At 34.3% G+C, this 7,737-nt stretch overlaps 1 long non-coding RNA gene across 1 annotated transcript; it reads left to right on the top strand.

Moving 5' to 3' along the window:
- Positions 1-823: 823 nt before the first annotated feature.
- Positions 824-4,328, top strand: LOC306987643. The gene is made up of 3 exons (XR_013795213.1): positions 824-923; positions 1,463-1,714; positions 2,859-4,328. It is a non-coding gene; the product is annotated as an uncharacterized lncRNA (long non-coding RNA).
- The last annotated feature ends 3,409 nt before the right edge of the window (positions 4,329-7,737 follow it).

A 7,737-nucleotide genomic window follows, 5' to 3' on the forward strand; every position in this document is an offset into this window, starting at 1 on the left:
GCTAAACCATTTAGTGCTTTGTAAGTGATCAGGAATATTTTAAAATGTATATGATGTTTAATAGGCAGCCAATGCAGTGTTGACAGAACGGGGCTAATATGGTCAAACTTCCTGGTTCTGGTAAGAACTCGAGCTGCTGCGTTTTGAACTAGCTGTAGTTTGTTTATTAAGCGTGCAGGGCAACCACCCAGTAGAGCATTACAATAATCTAGCCTTGAGGTCATGAACGCATGAACTAATTGTTCCATATTTGTCATTGAACGCTTATGTCGTAATTTAGATATATTTTTAAGATGGAAAAATGCGGTTTTACAGATGCTAGACATGTGACTTTCAAATGAAAGATTGGTATCAAAGAGCACACTTTTTGATATTACAAATGAAATTACAAGCCATGCTTTTCAAAAAATAGTGTCTAAGGGAATCTTATTGAGAGAAAACAAAATAGGGGCCAACATAGAGCCTTGGGGGACACCACAAGTCAAGGGAACAACACCATAGTGTAATTCTCCTGTATTGAGTGAAAGAACTTCTATTTGTAAGAGCAGTTCAACTTCAAATTAGAGCAGTTCCTCTAATGCCCACAACATGCATCTAACTGAGACAGAAGAATATCATGACAAAAAATTATATTGTTTATGAAGATTGTCAGACCCCTGTAATGGTTTGTGGGGTTTTTTCCCTCTATATTTAGAAAACTGGACAATGGTTACTCATGTGTCTATGTGCATTGATGAGGTCAGTGTTGATATACGGCTGAACAATAAGATATTAGAGGAAGCAGTGAAACACAATCCTGTCCTTCATTGCCAAATGTACCAGTGTGCCAGGAAGAGGTTTCAACAGCGATCAAAGATCTGACTGCTCACACAAACACTTATAAACCTCACAGACCGACCGACCAACGACACAGACGACTGCAGGTATGTGAACCTTCACAAACTTTACTAATATTATAAGCAGTTTATTATGACTGAAAGACTATTTAAAAAGACTCCGCCTCTGGTAATTAATTTACATAATTAACCTCTTTTGTTTATTAATCTGAATGGTTAGCGTTTTATTAATGGATTATGCATTTATCTAGATTAATAATTGATTAGCTGGATTAATACATTTTGATACTCATAATAAAATATTTTATATTTTGGGGCAGAAGCGATTTCCCCTTGAACGACTAATAAGGATATTGTTTTCTGGAACTGTTTAATCAGAAGAAAGAATACATCATAAACACTGTGGTAATTAATCTTCAGATACAAATCTTAATCTTTTAAGATAAAAGAAACAGTCCAACATATTATGATGCATAATATAGTTATTTTATATTTCCATATTTTATATTTGTACAGTATATATTATGAACAATACATTTTAAAATCCAGCTATATTGCAGTATGATTCAATAAAATCAACAGTAGAATCAAATCATCTAAATCAGCTCAAATATTTGCCTATCCAGTGTGGTTCAACAAACTTTCCCAAAGGAAGATGAATAATTCGGGTCTTTTCGCTGTAACTGCTCTTCTGCTCTTCAACGGCTGTCATTGCACCACAACAACATCTGCAACATCTGGTAATACCACATCCACATCCAGAGACAGCGCAACCGCAGCCACAGCAGAAGCTACAGCAGCGACCATGATCACACGTTCAACTACTAGTGGAGCAACCGTTACAGCTTCATCTTCAGTCTACCAGCTTCTCGGTGCAGGTAATGATAACATTTATCATATTAAATCTGGCAAGTTGTATAGATCTCGTCTTGCCACTTATCATAAAAACCGTTTCACAATATTCTAATTTTGGGGTTTTCATAAGCTGTAAGCCATAATCATCTAAATTATAAGAAATAAAGGCTTGAAATATCTCTTTTTGCATGTAATGAGTCTATATAATATATTAGTTTCACCTTTTAAGTTGAATTACTGAAATAAATTAACTTTTGCACAATAGTTTCACCTGTATGTGGTATAAAAAAAGAACAGGTTATTCTCATGATAATATTAAAGTCAATATGACATTTTGACACAACCTATTTTACATCTGTTAATAGCCGTATGTCTGATATTTAAGGGGAAAATTTTTTTGCGTCTTGATTTGATCCATATTAACAACTGACAGGATGGTGAAAAGTGGACTTTGCTCAATGGTTTATTTAGAGTTTGATAACAATGCCTAAAGTTATATGGCTATTTTTTTGGTTTAAATTATTCAATAGTCCACATAGTTTAAATAAAAGAGCAGAAGCTTCATTTTTGATAAAATATTAGGATTTTACTTTTATTTATTTATTGGACTAATGTAGTGGCATCTAGTTGCTCATAATTCTTTTGTACCACCTTTTGAAGTCAGTATATCTACAACCAGTATTTGAAACACGAGAAAACCAAACGGTCTTCTTTTTAAATGTTTACTTCCAAAAACATAAAATGATTATACATGGTACGCACGGTCAAAAAACTGTGTTGCTTCCAGCGTCTATAACTTCAAATTAAACTAACTACATCCAAACGCTTACGCTATGACGTAGTGTTATCTGACTGGAAGCTCAAAATACTGAAATGTTATCAGATCTAAACATTTACTAAATCATGCATTTTAAACCAATACATTTCTTATAGATTTTTATGAAATATATATATTTTTTTACTGTTTTTAAACTAAATTATTATTTCAGATGAACTAGTCCCTATGTGGCTCTTACAGTGCACTCACCGTATGGATGAAAAAAAAAAAAAAAAGACTATTGAATAATGGATGCAAATTCTTATTTCCCTGAACAATCATATTTTAATGGAATTTGTTTTTATTGGGCTCCTAAGCAAATGCATGTGATGTGTACTGTTTCTGTGCAGGTATTCTTACCTGGACGCTGTCGCTTGCTCAGTGGAGATATTAGCAGAAACTGAGACCTGAACGTCGACTCATTCCAGGAGCGTCGGACAACTTAATCTTTATTTCTTTATTTCAGACCCATGGTCCATATACACATACAACATAAATGAACAAACAAACACCAAACACAATTTAAAAGACATACAAGCTTTCTTTCCAATGCTTCCAAAAACAAGAAAAATACCTTGTATCACTCAATGCAATGTCATTTAAGACCCCAATAATACTATTTTTTGAAACACTAAATCTACATATAAAATTATACATACATTTCCTTAAAACAGCATTCAACGTAGGCACATTATTACCCACAAACATTTGGCTTGCACTTGACCACCTTGGAAGCTTAAGCAATTCCCAGTGCATCATTGAATGCCACCTGAAGCTTTCTCATCTTTGCTTTAGAGTATTTACACCACAGGTGGGCTGTATATAAAGAAGTACAGTATGCCCTAAATAGAGTTATTTTAACCTCATCTGTACACATACAAAATTTACGAGCAAGCATATTAGCCTGCCCATACAGTTTACAGCACTGGCGCTGCACATCATCATCATCATCATCATTAAAATCATGTTTAATGATGTGAACTAGGTATTTTACTTTATTTACTACATTTAAAACTTGGTCATCTAAATAAAAAGAAGGAAAATTTAGTTTATGGTCTTCTTTTGCTTTAACAATCATGATAACACTCTTTTTAATATTGAATTTTATGTCATGCTTCATACCATAGCTTGAACAAATTTGAAGCAACTGTTGTAAGCCTGCACTGTACGGAGACATAATATAACATCGTCAGCATACATCAAATGATTAATGATACTATCACCATCAGGCATCCAGTCTCGCACTCATTTAATTCCACCGAAAGACCATCCACATATAGATTAAAAAGAAGGGGTGACAATAACCCCCCCTGCCGAACCCCATTCATCGTATAAAACGGCTCCGATACGTTATCACCCCATTGCACTTTTTGAGTTTGATGTATATACCAAAAATGTAAGATTCTTATCATATATGGGGAAACCCCTCTTTCTTGCAATTTTGTAAATAACTTAGTATGATTAATTCGATCAAACGCCTTAGAAGCATCTAAGAAACACATGAAAACTGTGGAATTATGAGCATTGAACTTCCTAGCTACTTCTTTTAACGAATATATGCATAGATCAGTGCCATGCTTACTTTTAAAGCCGAATTGATTATCCGTAGTTGTTAAGTATTCTTTGATCCTATCCATGAGGATTTGTTCAAATATTTTAGAGAGGACACTTGCCAAAGCAATTGGCCTATAGTTTTCTGTTAAACGATTACTGTAATAATAAGGATTAATAATAAACGATTAATATTAATTTTGTTACGTTCAGATTTGATTGTTTTTTGGTCTTCAGTGTGGCCATGCTAATAAATGCTCTTCAATATTGCTTTGTGTTATATGTGTACACCAATCTATTAGCACATCACATGCAGCTAATATAAGATATAGGGAAGATGAAGGAAAATACAGCTCATATTCCCATACTCTATACTCCGAATGCAACGTAACAGGGAGGAGAGGAAAGATGGAGAGCTTCTAAAGCTTAGTTCCACATAAATTCACGGATAATTTGTTGTTTTTTTGTTAGTGAAAATCAATATTGACCTTGTATTTGAAAAAGGATGGTCAGTTCATTCGCATTCGGAGATCTACTATTTTTGACAAAATGCCGGCGGCCGGAAACAACAACTACAGTGAGATGTTAGAATCCTTTCTTTTTAGTTAACTCTGTGCACACAAACAATGTTCTCAATGCTCAAATAAATTTTAGAAGGAGATGTGAGGCATTTTGCATTTTGTGTGTGCAGTTTTAGGAATTGCGTGTAGAGTTTTGAAAACGTTTGTAAGCAGTTACTGTAAAACTGTAAACAAGTTCAGGCAGGCAGACACTGTGCAAATCTCATGCACTCTTTTTGCAAAACACATTCTTACTCACTAAAACACATTTCACACTGTGATGCATTTACGTTTCAAACGCTAAACACAGGCAGGCAAAAGTTAAACACAACTACAACACAGTTGTCTTCGATAACACACAACGATTCAAAATTGATCACACTCATTTATAATGATGTGATGAAACCAACTGTATGAAATGTGAGCCAGTTCAGGTGCACAGGTGACCTGAATGTTGATATGAACAATATATATGAAGACAATGTGAGAGGGAGAGGAGGATGATGAAGAGAAAGATCAAGGTGTGACAGTGTTGTTAGGCTGGATGTGTCAGTCTACAGGGTTTTTCCCTTCGTCTGGAAACATTTCCTGAGTCCTGAGGCCAGAGCCGGCAGGAGGACACGATGATGAAGCAGAATCAGTCTCTCACTGACCTCGATGTTGCAGTTGCACAACTTACCGTGTTTGAGTGTACAGTAACATGCTTTTCATTTACAGTTTTATTTGACCCTTTGGCTTTTGTAGCTGGACTGCAGTATTTTCAGTATTTCACGTTTTCGAGCGCTGAATACAGACATTTAACAGATCCAATATTCAACTTTGATTTTGCAGTTACACAACTCTTTAGTGTACCGTAACATGCTTTACATTTAGTTTTTTTTTACGTTTTTGGCTTTTGCAGTTGGGCTACTGTATTTTCACAGTATGCAAGTGCTGAATATACAGACATTCAGTAATTTTCAGTATAATGCTACACTTGCAGTGCATACATACAATGTATTTTCATGATTTGTTATCACAACTTAACTTTGATAACTAATGTGTGAAGATAACACTATTTTGAGTTTCTGTTTATTAAACCATTCTTCTTCATTGTATTAACTCAAATGTTTAATTTCAAAAAACTATTTTAAGGCAACAAGGTAACTTGCTTTTTTAAGCTAAACCAACTTTTGTTTTACAGTGTATAAATAGCTCTCATGTTTCCATTATCTCTTGTCTAGATTTGTCAATGTATCCTGCTGTTGGGGGGTTTCTTGTTCCATGATGTTTGATCAAGTTTATGTCAAATTCATGTTTATTTTGTATTTAGTTTAGTGAAGGGAAAATGGATGAGGCTTTCATCAACTTGTGGTGAAAAAAGGTTCATTACTTGAAGCTTTTAACACAATCGCATTAGTGACATCTGGTGGTCACACTTGTTTTCTCCACCTTATCTAACAAATCACAGCAGAGCAGAGAAGGCATGTGACCAAACCAAGCTTCGGAAGTCTTTGACATACAAATGTGGGATCAATACAGTTCTATCTAATCTCATCTAAATTAATTTGTGCCAATGAGACCACAACTCGTGTCATGTGTAGCCTGCTCAACGGATTCACATATTGATCTATAATATAAAATATACAAGTATGTGATCATAATTATAGTAATTGAAAAAAAACAAACAACTTTGGGTGTTCTGTTTTTATAAAATAAATAAGTCATGTTATTGTAACAACAATTAGTCTCAAATGAGTCTCGGGGAATATTAGTTCAAATGGACTGGATATTCATGAGTCTATGAATATGATTTGCTTGTTATCTAAAGATATTAACCTTCCAAATAAAGGGAATATTTAATCATGTACACGTAACCTTTATCAGTTTAGTTTCAGTTATCTGGCATTTCTGTTTAGATCTTGCGCCTCATTGACTTTTGAGTTTGTGAGCAAATAACAGATTCAATTCAAATGCAATTATTGGATTTTAATAAAACAAAATAAAGAATACAAAACTACAATTTCACGATGTCACGATGACTCGCTTGCTGTAGTCCTCAGTTGTAAGTCGCTTTGGATAAAAGCGTCTGCTAAATGACTAAATGTAAAAAGCGCTATATAAATAAAGGTGACTTGACTTGACTATCAAAATGTTTTAAAACTTGCGCCTTGGAACCCATTTCACAGTGTGCATTCTCAAGCCATCAAACACTGTTGTAGTGCAAGTGAACGGCCAGAACACATGAAAAGATTTCTGTTTTCAGTAAAACGGTGTCGTATAAGCGGCCCTACGTTAATAACTAATGATCTTTATAATGGAAGTGAATCAATCAAAAACTAACTTTATTATTTCAACTTTTTATTTATTGTCAACAGAGTTGAAGCAAGATGTATGCCCAGTGGTTACATTTATTAACAATTCAGATTAAAACAAAAGTGCAGGAGAATAACTAACTTAATGTAGACAAGAACGGACAAATTACAAGGTCCATAAAAACACAGAGAAACCAAACAGCTAAACCTACCAGCTATCAGGCACTCAGCGTGAGACTCATGCAATGACACTGTTCTCATGCCTTCAGGCCACACACACATTTCATTACGCAATGAACAATCACAAAACAAAGAGGACACTGTCACCGACAGACAAGACAGAGCAGCAGAGCACTTTTGACATAAAACAGTCACAGCTTTAATTTTACTAAATTATTATGAAATTCAAACTGTAAATACATGTGACGTATCATGTTGCTGTAGAGCCTCAGGTCAAGAGGCATGTGAACGGATCATCTCTTCCTTTCTACCACTAGAGTAGTAGGTAAAAATGGATCAATCAGTGTTTCAACTGTGGAAAGATGTCAATAAAACAGCTTGAGAATTATGTCATGTAACGTAAAATTTAGCCCACCTCAGGAAAGCCATTTAATGACCATATCATGTTAATTAGCTAAAAAAATTAACTAATAGAGTAGTATTTTGCTAAATATATGCACTATTTTACATATGATATTTTTACTTCTATTAAGTCAAGTCACCTTTATTTATATAGCACTTTTTATAATACAGTTTGTTTGTAAAAGCAGCTTTACAGAGATTACAGGAAAATAATGCAACAAAGTTTGTTTCTAGAGAAAATA

Source organism: Phoxinus phoxinus (assembly GCF_949152265.1).
Source record: "Phoxinus phoxinus genome assembly, chromosome: 2".
Classification (NCBI taxonomy): domain Eukaryota; kingdom Metazoa; phylum Chordata; class Actinopteri; order Cypriniformes; family Leuciscidae; genus Phoxinus; species Phoxinus phoxinus.